Genomic DNA, 12,510 nt, shown 5'->3' on the forward strand with positions numbered 1-12,510 from the left:
GCTGTATCCCTGAACACATAGAGATCTACCTAGCTCTGTCTACCAAGTGCTGGGATTAAAGGCATGCACCACCACTGCCATGCTCTTGCTATGGCTCTAATAGCTCTGGCCCCTGGGCAACTTTATTTATTAACATACAAATAAAATCACATTTCAGTACAAATAAAATACTACCATAATGGAGTGGGAGAACAATGAAAGAGATATCCATCATGCGGACATCATGGGGATAGGGAGGAACCGGGAGCTAGGAAAGTTCCCAGGAATCCACAAGAATGATCCCAGCTGACACTACTAGCAATAGTGGAGAGGGTGCCTGAACTGGCTTACCCCAGTAATCAGATTAGTGAATACCCTAACTATCATCATAGAGCCTTTCTCCAGTAACTGATGGAAGCAGATGCAGAGATCCACAGTCAAACACCAGGCTGAGTTCCACGAGTCCAGTCAAAGAGAGAGAAGAGGAAGGGGCATTAAGATCTTGATGGGGAAACCTACAGAGACAACCAAACCAAACTAGTGGGAACTCATGAAACTTAGACCAACATCTGTGGAGCCTCCAGGGAACTGGACTAGGCCTTCTTCATGTGGAAGACAGTTGTGTAGCTTGATCTGCTTAAGGGACCCCCTGGCAGTAGGATCAGTATCCATCCTGGTGCATGAGCTGGCTTTTTGGAGCCCATTACCTATGGTGGGACCCCTTGCACAGCCTTGAGGCAGGGGAGGGGCTTGGACCTGTCTCTAATGAATGTACCAGGCACTGCTGACTTCCCATGGAGGAATGGGAGTTGGGTTGAGGTGGGGGAAGGAATGGAAGGATGGGAGGAGAGAAGAGGAGGATCTGTGATTGGTATGTAAAATGAATAAAAAAAATCTTAATTAAAAAGAAAGAAATTAGAGGCTCCTGGATATTGATCCAGGGCCCTCCAGAATCTTAAAAAAAAGAAAACAAAAATATTAGTTTTTTCTGTCTTTTTTCTTGAGGAGGATCACAAGGATGGAAAGTGGACCTGGAAGGATGAGGAAGTGAATGTGATTGAGGTGTCTTATATGAAATTCCCAAATAATTAATAAAATATTACTTTGGGGGAAGAAGTGATTTGGAGACACCACTGTGCCCAAGAGTGGTATGGCTGCATCTTGAGGAAGATTGATTCCTAATTTTCTGAGAAACCGCCATACTGTCTTATATTGTCTTACACTCTTTCTGCCTCTTCTGCCACAGGGTTCATTGTCCTCTGAGGGGAGAGATTTGATGGAGACATCCCATTTAGAGCTGTGTATTTCACAAGGTCTCTCTCTCTCTCTCTCTCTCTCTCTCTCTCTCTCTCTCTCTCTCTCCCTCCCTCCCTCCCTCCCTCCCTCCCTCCCTCTACGCATAATGTCTGTTAATGGGTCTCTGTATTTGGTCTCATTTTCTGCAGGAGGAAGCTTGTTGGATGATGGCTAAAAAAGGCACTAATCTATAAGAATAGCATATATAGAATATAGAAAAATACTTTTTTTGACCAGTAGTATTTGGTTTTATTCTAGGTCTTTAGGTCATCTAGTCTCTGCTTCATAGTCCCCCAAGTATAGCTGAAAGTTTTCCTGTGTCCCACCTGGTCTGCGGTCAGGACAAATCTCTCTCACCCACCAGTCCTGCAGCTGCTTGGACCCAAATAAACATACACAGGCTAATATTATTTTTAAACTATGGGCATGGAAGGCTTCTTGTTATCTAGTTCTTATATCTTAAACTAACCCATTTCTATTAATCTATATATCACCACATGTTCTGTGGCTTTACCTGTGTCCCATTACATTTTGCTCCTTGGGTGGCTGGCTGGCATCTCTTGACTCTGTTCTTTCTCTTCCCAGCATTCCTTTAGCCTACTTGTTCCATCTATACTTCCAGCCTGGCTACTGGCCAGTCAGTGTTTTATTAAACCAGTGTACAAAATCATTATCACATAGCATTTCCCCCTTTCTGTCTAAACCAAAAGGTAGGTTTTAACTTTAACATTGTAAAACTACATATAATAGAACAGTTGTCAAGCAAGAATTACAGTTACAATATCTAGTCTATTTGTATTTGGCAAAATTAGAGAAAATGGTGCCCCATGTTGTGTGCCAAATGTAGACAAATTTCAAAATGATCAAATTAAATAAATATAAGTAACATTAAATAAATAAATAATAAATAATTCTTTTTTCAACCCTTTACTTCAGGGTAATGTTTATCTTTAGGTGTGTTTCTTGTATGCAGCAGAAGACTGAATCCTGTTTTTGCATTCACTCTGACAGCCTGTGTCATTTTATTGGGTAATTGAGTCCATTGCTATTGAAAGATATCAATGAACAACCAATGATTGTTAATTCTTGTTATTATTATGGTGGTGGTAGTCTCTCTCTCTCTCTCTCTCTCTCTCTCTCTCTCTCTCTCTCTGTGTGTGTGTGTGTGTGTGCGCGCATGCACGTGTATGCACATGTCCTTTCTTAGTGTTTTGCTGGTGTTTAATTATTTATTGCCTGTGTTTTCATCGATGTACTTAACCTCCTTTTGTAGACAAATTTCTAAAATGGTCTTATTAAATAAAAAGCACAGAGCCAAATATATGGGTGAAAGCCTTAGATCAGGGAAATAGGGAAAGCCACCAGCCAAACTTACCTCACCAACTCTGCAGCTTCCAAATGCAAGTTACTTCCTGTCTACCCATGCCATTATTACCTTGCTGTTCTGCCCTCTCATTGACTATCTTAGCCCAGCTACCTCACTTCTGCTGTGGGATGGTCTGTATATCAAATTACTCTGATTGGTCAATAAATAAAACACTGATTGGCCAGTGGCTAGGCAGGAAGTATAGGTGGGACTAACAGAGAGGAGAAAAGAAAGAACAGGAAGGCAGAAGGAGTCACTGCCAGCTGCCGCCATGACAAACAGCATGTGAAGATGCCGGTAAGCCACCAGCCACATGGCAAGGTATAGATTTATGGAAATGGATTAATTTAAGCTATAAGAACAGTTAGCAAGAAGCCTGCCATGGCCATACAGTTTGTAAGCAATATAAGTCTCTGTGTTTACTTGGTTGGGTCTGAGCAGTTGTGGTACTGGCGGTGACAAAGATTTGTCCTGACTGTGGGCCAGGCAGGAAAACTGTAGTTACACACTTCCTCTTCCTATACAGCTCTGTCACTTTCTGTCTGTCTGTACAGACCTCCAGGTTTCTATGGTTGGTACTGCAATTAAAGGGATGTGTTACTATGCTTGGCTGTGTTTCCTAGTGTGGCCTTGAACACACAAACATCCTGTCTGCTAAGGGATTAAGGACATGTGCTGTCTGATTTATTTACTAAAAATGACTGGCCTTTTGCCCCTGATCTCCATGTAAGTTTTATTTATTAATGCACAAATAAAATATCACAATATTTCAGTACAAATAAAATATCACCACACCCAAACAGTGTCAGGTATGGGTTCTATCTCACGGGGTTTAAGTTAAATCAGGCAGTGGTTGGTTACTTCCACGGTTTTGTGCCATCAATGCCCTAGCGTATTTTTTGGGGCATGACAGACTGCAGTTCAAAGGTTTTGAGGCCTGGTTGGTATTAATCTTTCTCTTTTGGTAGCCTGCAGAGTACCTTCCTGTACCAAGGACTCTATAAGACAGGGTGAGGGTTCTGTGTAAGCACCAGCTTGGCATCTCCATGTTCAATGAGTTATATAGGTATTGTCCTCAGCAACGGGGCCTTACTGTCAGTTTGTAGAGAGCAACATATTATCTTGGCAACAACCTGGATTGTTTGGGTACTTCCATGGGCCCTTTGTCCAACAACTCAATTTGATATAACCCAGTCCCAGTACTGGGAGCTTCATTTGGTGACAAAAGATGGCCAGCTGGCACTCTGTCTCCCTCATTATTTGGAGACTTATTTGTCTCCACATATTTTAAGACATTTCCACTGCACTAGGTTTCCATACCACCTTAAACGCCCCTAATTCTAGCTCTCCCAGCATTCACTTTCTCAACTCCATCTTCTCTTCCCCCCGAACTCATCCTCCTGTTCTCATCTCCCCACTCCCAACCCACCCATAAAGTCTATTTCATTTCTGCCCCTCAAGGAGATCTATGTATCCACTTTTATCATTCATTTCCTCTATATCTAACCTGTGTCTACATATTGTAGCTTGGTTATCATTTATTTAAAGGCTAAAATCCACATATAAGTGAATACATATTATATTTATCTTTCTGGGTCTGTGTTACCTTACTTAGGATGACTTTTTCTAGTTCCATTCATTTGCCTACAAATTGCATGATGCCATTTTTTTAATAGCTGAGTAATACTGTATTGTGTTAATGTACCACATTTTTTTTTTTATCCATTCCTCTGTTGAGGGACATCTGAGTTGTTTCCAGTTTCTGGCATTATGAATAAAGCAGCAATTAAACATGGTTGAACAAGTGTTCTTGTGGTTGGATGAATTGTACTTTAGGTATATACCCAAGGTGGTATAGCTGGATCTTGAGGTAGATAAATTCCCATCTTTCTTAGAAACCACCATATTGATTTCCATAGTGGCCAAACAAGTTTGCACCCACCAGCATGCATGAGTGTTCTCCTTGCTCCCTACCCTATCCAGTATGAGCTCCCACTTGTGTTATTGATCTTATCCATTCTGACAGGGTAAGATGGAGTCTCAGAGTTCTTTTGATTTGTATTTCCTTTTTAGCTAGGGATGTTGAACATCTCAAATGTTTCTTTTTCTTTTTTTTTTTAGGAGATAAGTATTTATTGAACCATTTTATAAAGTAAATAATATGTGACAGGAGTTGGTGACAACATCAATATCAACATGAAGATCTTAAACAGACAAAGCAAACCATTATATACTTGCAAAAGAAAATAATTAACAAATCTGTATCCACTATGTAACTATGAAATAAATATTAAAATTGTACAAAAGAGAAGTTGATAATCAACAAGTCACAGAAAATTCTAATACTTTCTTAATGAACTGATTTGATAAAATGAGTAAATACATATAATTTTGTGGTTAATTTAATATTCATACAAGAAAATATGTTTATGTTTTTAATAATATACTTTACAAATGGGGAGAATAATTTTGCTTTCATTTAGCTACATTTGAAAAATAAGTAACATACTAATAGACAAGCTATTAGAGCAGAGAAAAAAAATCTGGTTTTCAAAATAACATACATATCTGTATACACACACACATATCAACAAAAGGTGAAATATCACCTAGTTTATGGGGAAACCATGGCAGTATGCAACATGATTTTTTTGTCTTAATATTTATCACCAATTAAGGAAACAGAAAAAAAGGTGCATACTTGTCATAAAAGAGTAATTAAGGATATTCATATATTATGAAAAATGTGATATTAATTAGAAAATAGAAAATTGAGCTGGAGAGATGGCTCAGCCATTAAAGGCTAGGCTCACAACCAAAAATATAAGAAAATAGAAAATTTTAAATAAAGGTGATAAATATTTTCAGGATAGGTTTCTTGTAAAAGTTCTAAAAATGCGATACTCTTATTAAGAAAAACAGAGCAAATGTAGTGTTGGCCAAAGATAGAATCCATCACTAGACTTTCACAAACAGAACAGTGGGATCATTGCTGGCACCAAATGAGATTACATAAAATAAAAGCAATTTGCAAAAAAGTACCAGAATTTATGCACAAAGAATTAATTATGATAATGATTCAATAGGCTCCACTGTCTGATAGTTTTGTAGTCAGGACTAATTGAAGGAAATGTGGGAAAGGCATTTAGCATTGTGCTGGTAAATGAAAGGCACTTAATTAACATTAGTTGGAAGCAAGATATGAATAAATCACAGGAATGTCTCACTGTTGCTTCCCATTCCTCTCAAATGTTTCTTACCCACTTGAGTTTCCTTTATTGAGAATTCTCTGTTTAGATCTGCACCCCATTTTTAAATTTGATTATTTGTTTTTTTGACAAATAGTTTTCTGAGTTCTTTGCATATTTTAGGTATTAGTCTTATATCAGATGTGGAGTTGGTAAAAATCTTTTCCCATTTTGTGGGCTGCCACTTTGTCCAAATGATGGTGTCCTTCACCTTACAAAAGCTTTTCAGTTTCATGAAGGCCCATTTATTAATGGTTGATCTTAGTAAAAGAGATACATCAGCCAAAGAAGTTCCTTTATTTTTGATACATTATAATCTGTAGTTAATTCAATACAGTTTTGTGTAGGTATAAATTGTGGCCAGATTTTGTCCTTTGAGGTAAATATGAATGACGTCAATCATTTGATACATACCCCAAATCCATCGTCTCAGGCTGTTTAGGAAGGTTCTTTATGCTAAATAACTTATAACTCCAAGAAAGTCACTGATAGGAAATCTTAGTTATTTGTCTCAATGTTTAGGATGATTTTTGTGTAAGCTTACCAATAATCTCAAAAGGAAACATAAATTATGTTGATATACAAATTAACACAAATTATGTTTAGGTATTGATTTTTGCTACTAAGAAAATAAATTTCTGAATTTTACAAAGGCATAAGTTAGCAAAATATTTACAACCACTTGTTTGGAACCTGAAGATCCGTAGAAATGAAAGAATTGATACCACACAAGATAGAAGCAGGGTCTCGGCAAAAACATTTAAAATAGACTCCACAACTTTCAAAAAAAGCTCACTAAAAGTGAGACAAAGTATTTTATATCTATAATTATCTTTGTAATATTTAACTTCCTTTTTAAATTGGCTTCTTTATCGGGTGAGGGGCTTCCCATTCTAAAATTCAAACATTTGAGAGCTGACAGAAGTTGCCCTGGCTAGTGGAACTCTAAGGAAGGTACAGAGTTTCCAGGCAACCATAACTCTAAGACATAAGAGACTTTGTCTAGAAAGCACTGTGACAATCTCTGACTTGTTTCTGAAGGACAACAAAGTGAACACTATGTTTTTCTAATCTCAACAAGAAAGACAAGACATTACTCACATAACTCTCCAAGAAAAGATAAAAACTGAGATGAAACTGCTTTAGAAGAAGGTACATTGGTCAAGAAGTCTAAGCTCTAAGTTTTCGTTTGCAATATCAGATGAATAAAACTAATGGCCACTTGATAACAATTTAACACATTGTATCAACACATGTCCCACCTGGCACAGGAGACAGGGTTTCAGGAAAGGAAAAGCAAACTTCTTGATCTCACTAAAGTCACATTTAAGAGGACAGATCCAGTAATCAGAATAAGCCAGTTTTTGATTTATTTTATGAAGGACATAAAATTTGGATATTGTGTTATAAAGAATAAAAATCTGAAATGAGGAACAAGGAAGAATGAGTACCAGAAAATAATTAAGACCTGGAAGAAATGAAAGAAAAAACCTTGGGAAGATCTTTTGAGTACTCTGGATAAATAGAACTGGAAGTATTGAGAGGCCAAGACATGAATTTGCTGTCAGATTCATGAGAAAACAAAGAGGTCAGACTGCTAAAAAAGTGAGAAAATAAGCAGAGTATGAAATAAAGATCAGAGAAATAATTGCAGTTCCCTGTGAACTTTTACTCTGTGGATTACAGAGTTATCAAGACTGCAAGGAGTTATGTGGTAGTCTAATTTAATTTCTGGTTGTTATTGTGAATTAAATGAATACAAGATACAAGAGCAGAAAGGAGACCAATGACGAGGAAGAGGAAAGTGTGCATAGTTGCCCATGAACTTGGGACTATAAATAGAACAGGGAAATAATCATTGTTATTCCAGGATGAGTCCAGTTTTCTTTAATTAGAGAAATCATTCACATGAGAGCCACAGGAGACTGGAGCAGAATCAAGATGAAAAGTAGATGAATTCGTATGTGTTTTAAAAAGGTTTTGATGAGATGTTTTTGATAGGTTGGGTTTGAGGTGTGAAAGAAAGGCTCAGAAATGAACCTGAGCTTTTTGGTCTGAGCAGCTGTAAATGATGCCTTTCACTGAGATGAACAACGTAGAAAGAAAGGAAGATACAAGGTGATAGAAAAGTCGGGAACACTGTTGAGGGCATATCAAGCTTGAGAGATGCCCGCTAAATAATCAGAAGACCGGAAATAAAATCCTAAAGTCATAGACATACAGTATTGCAAGCAGTGATTCTCCAGGGAATTGAGAGCAGACAGAAAATGGAAGTAAGCCAAGATTATAATTCAAAGAAAAGAGCATGAAATAGCAAGAAAGGATGAACAATAAGGTTCTTTGTATACACTCTATTTGCATGGTAGAGTGAAGTGGTATCAATTTGAGGAAGAATGGAAGAACGTGTCATAGCTTCGGCAGAGGAGCATGGCACGCACAGTCACCCAGGGCATGGGAAACAGCTGCTGCCATTCCACGTGGGCTCACACGAGTGTGGTTGTCTGAAATTAAGATGTAGCTGTTGATTTTCAGACATCTCAAATGGGTGCTTGAGCCCATGCATGGAACCGACAGACAGCTGGACGTCAGCCAAACTTTAAATGTTTCATAATTTAAAATACTGTCACATATTGCCCCTTTCAGTTGTCCAGTTAATCTACAGATTACTAGTCTTAGATTATTTCAAAATGAGGTACATGTTAAAACAAAAGTCATCTTTTTTTTCTGTAAAAGGCCAGCAGTTCATGCTAAGCTGCATGGACATATTGACTCTAAAAAGCTAAGGTTTTGGTAACATAGGTTTGAGTAGCAATTATCAACTCTGCTGTTGTAGTCTAAAGCAACTACAGACTATATGCAAATGAGTGGACGTGTCTAGATTCTAACAAAGCTTCATTTACAAAAACATATGCCAAGCAAAAATCACAGAACTTAGATTGTGCAACTCTTCTTCAAAGCATTGTATAATATCCCTTGATTACATATTATTTGGGAGTAGCTGGGTATGCATCAATATGTATTCATTAAATATTTGGATTAAATTAAAATTTGCGAAACTGTTATGATGCTCTAGGCATAAGAAACCAATTTGAACATTACTTCTCAGAAGGATATCACTGACACCCAAGGGTGATGAGCAGAACAACAACATCAGTACTATACTGAACTTGTCAGGAATGCAGGGTATAGGCATTGAACCCTGACCTTTTAAATCAGGCTGTACATTTAAAATGAGCCCTCTGTGTTTGTACGCACACAGTGGCATCTGAGATAATTTTATTTAGAAGGTATAGAGTCAAATAAGCCATAAGAAATGGCTTTGTGCTAGCAAAACCCAGAGTAATATGAAACTAAAAAGAAGGAAAAATAAATGGGAAAGGGGTAAGCATGTCCTGAACATGTGCCCATCTGGTATGAATCCATAGCTAAAATGTATATCCACACAGCTGAGTACTTTTTAACCCATGGATAAACTTTGGAATCATTATGTCTAAACAATAGAGTCAATTACAAATGTCAACATAGTGTATGATTGAAATTAAATAAAATTTGCAGAAAAAGAAAACCAATAGAATCAGAAAGTAGATTTGTGGTTGTCAGAGGCTGAGGTACGGGAGATAGAGGGTGGCCAGAGTCAGTTGGGGTTTTGAGAGGTGGTAAACTTTCTGGAATTAGAAAATGGCAGTGGCCGCACAACTGCCAATCTACTAAAAAACACCCAATTACACATTTAAGCCAGTGAGTTTTAGGGAATGTGAATTGAAGTCCAACTTCCAGAGTCTAAAGGACTGAAAATCAAGAGCAATGATGAAATGCGCGATGAGGTTTCCCTCTGTGGCAATATGTGGTGATCACTTTTGAAGGGCTCGTGCCGAGTAAGGAGAGATAAGCAACAGTTCAGCTTCCTTAAAGACACAACATGTAAAGAGCTTTTCTTTAGCCCTCAAGGTGGGTTTAATTATAAGGATGAAAAACTGCAGAGAAATTGATTTTCTGGTTCACCTAAAGTAACCTACTTTGAGTTAAGTTGGCAGGAAGGTTAACTGGCAACTCCCACTGAGAGAAGGGGAGGGAAAGGGAAGGAGGTGAAGGAAGCAGAAAATGAAAGGGGTAGAGGGCAAGAGAGGGAAGAACAGTACATGGAGACTAGGGAGAGAGAAGGGGAGAGGGGCAGGAGATGGAGAGAGAGGGAGAGAATGAGGGGAGGGTGGAGCTTACTCTGGATATAGTATGAGTACCATCCTATATTAACAGACAACTCATATCCTCACCACCAACACCACAACCCCACACCCGAAGCCACAGACAGCCTCCAGGCTTTCCTCTCCATCTCCATACCAGCCATAGGCCCAACCACATGATATGAATTGGAAGACCTGGTTGTTTGTACATGTTCTAAAAGGAATCCTAACTGTTTGAGTGTTCCGCATAGCTGGGAAGCAGTAATCACAGAGCTCCTTGATGGTTGAATGAGTCATGCTGAGGCAAACAGACTGGAGTGGAAGCTTGTCTCAAGTCTACACATGTGTCTCCCTCCCACTCATAGCAGGAACTTAACTGTGCAGCCTCTGACTACAACGTAGTACCCTTCTCTGACACATAACATTTGAAAGGGCTTCCTGAGTTGAAAACCTTCTGAAGTAAAGCATGACGTTTAAGTAGCAAAGTATTTACAGATGGAAAAATACAAAGAAGACATTGACTTCTTTAGAGGCTGCATCTAGCAGGCTTCGATTCTAAGGGTTTCAAAGATCGTTTCCCTTAAGTCATTAACATCAAATTCTTGTTTTTAATTTTTCTTTTGATTGACACATGATCACTATATATAGTATTGGTGTGCAATGTGCTTTTTTGAAATGTACATTGTATAGCCATCAAATCAAGTTAATTAGCATGTCTATCATTTTAAACACTTATCATTTCTTTGTGATGAGAAATATTAGAGGGACAGGGTTTCATTATGTAGTGCTCACTGGGCAGGGACTCACTATGTAGACGATATTGGCCTCAAACTCATGGAGATTTATCTGCCTCTGCCTCCAGGTCTTGGGATTAAAGGCATGTGCCACTATGCTCAGAAATGAACCATTTAAAACTCCTCCCTTTGTAACTATTTTAAAGTTGTTTTTTATTGTTAATTATAGCTACCCTTGTTATGTAATAGAACAATAAAACATATCTCTTCTATCTTATTGTCACACTGCAACTGTTGGCCAATACTCTATCCTTGCCTCCCTGTCCAACTTTTGTAAACCACTACTTTCTCAACTTGTATAATACCCATTTTTTTTTAGATTCTACATTTTTGCTTTTTGTATCTACCTTATTTCACTTAGCATAATATCCACCATGCACATCCATGCTATTGCAAATAAGAGTTTATGCTTTCTTATAGGTGATGTGTCAGCACATCAAAAATGTATTGACATGCTTGAACCTGAGGTATATTCCATATCATGGCTATCATGAATAGACTACAAATAACCTAGGCATTAAGATGTCTCTTTGACTTTGGCATCTTGATGTTATAGATCATAGATGTGATCATTTGAGGGGATGCCAGGGGTTTTTGCAGTGACTTAGGCTGGCACTGCATGCATTATCCTCCTGGCTCCATCTTCTGATCACTGAGATTTTTAACTGTGTACCACTTAGCTCAACAATACACAAATATTAACTACTTTTTGTGTAGCAAGATTTCTTGTCAGACTATCTTTGCCAGCCCCCAAATAACGACATGGAGATTTATTATTAATTATAAAAGTTTGGCCTTAGCTTAGGCTTTTCCCCAACTAGTGCTTATAACTCAAATTAACCTGCTTATATTAATCTACCTTCTAGCACATGGCTTGGTTACCTCTCCTCTGTACTGTGTGTCTGCCTTGTTTAATGTCTTCCTGGTATCTCTACCTTTCTTCTTCCCAGCATTCTCTCTCCCCCTCAGAAATCCCACCTATTCTTTCCTGCCTACCTATTGACAATTGTGCTCTTTATTAAACCAATTACAGTAACACATCTTCACACAGTTACACAAATATTCCACATTTCCCCCTTTTTGTCTAAACAAAAAGGAAAGATTTTAATTCTAACATAGTATTTGTATTTGGCATATTTGGAGAAAAAACTCCATTATCTATCCTATCTTAGTGAGTCCAAAGTTTTATACCTAAATCACTTTTTATCATAATTTGTATTACCAATATAAAAATATCTTTTTAGAACTAAAAATATTTTCTTACATAAACGATTTAAGATTTTACATCTCTCAACCTTATGTACATTACATTTCTTTTGTGAGTTTGTTTTCTGAATTTGATAACAAGGAAAACAGTAGCTATAACTATCTAGTCTTCAACCCATCAAAGATCCAAGAGGGATATAATATTACCTGAGTAAACAAGAAGTACAGAGCAAACAATTTCCAAAACTATAACAATGACAGAGACAGCTGGCCTCCTGGACAGTCACCCTAGTTTCCTCTGCAACATTGGGGCATCCATCTTCAGCCTACAGGCCTAGAAAAACTGACAGACTTTTCTGAGAAGCAGGAATTTTTGAAGGACTGTCCTACCTTGTCTTGGCAAAGTTCATCAGTCACCTTTTTGTGTTCTCCTTGTCCAA

This window comes from Peromyscus leucopus, chromosome 14, assembly GCF_004664715.2.
Source record: "Peromyscus leucopus breed LL Stock chromosome 14, UCI_PerLeu_2.1, whole genome shotgun sequence".
NCBI lineage: Eukaryota > Metazoa > Chordata > Mammalia > Rodentia > Cricetidae > Peromyscus > Peromyscus leucopus.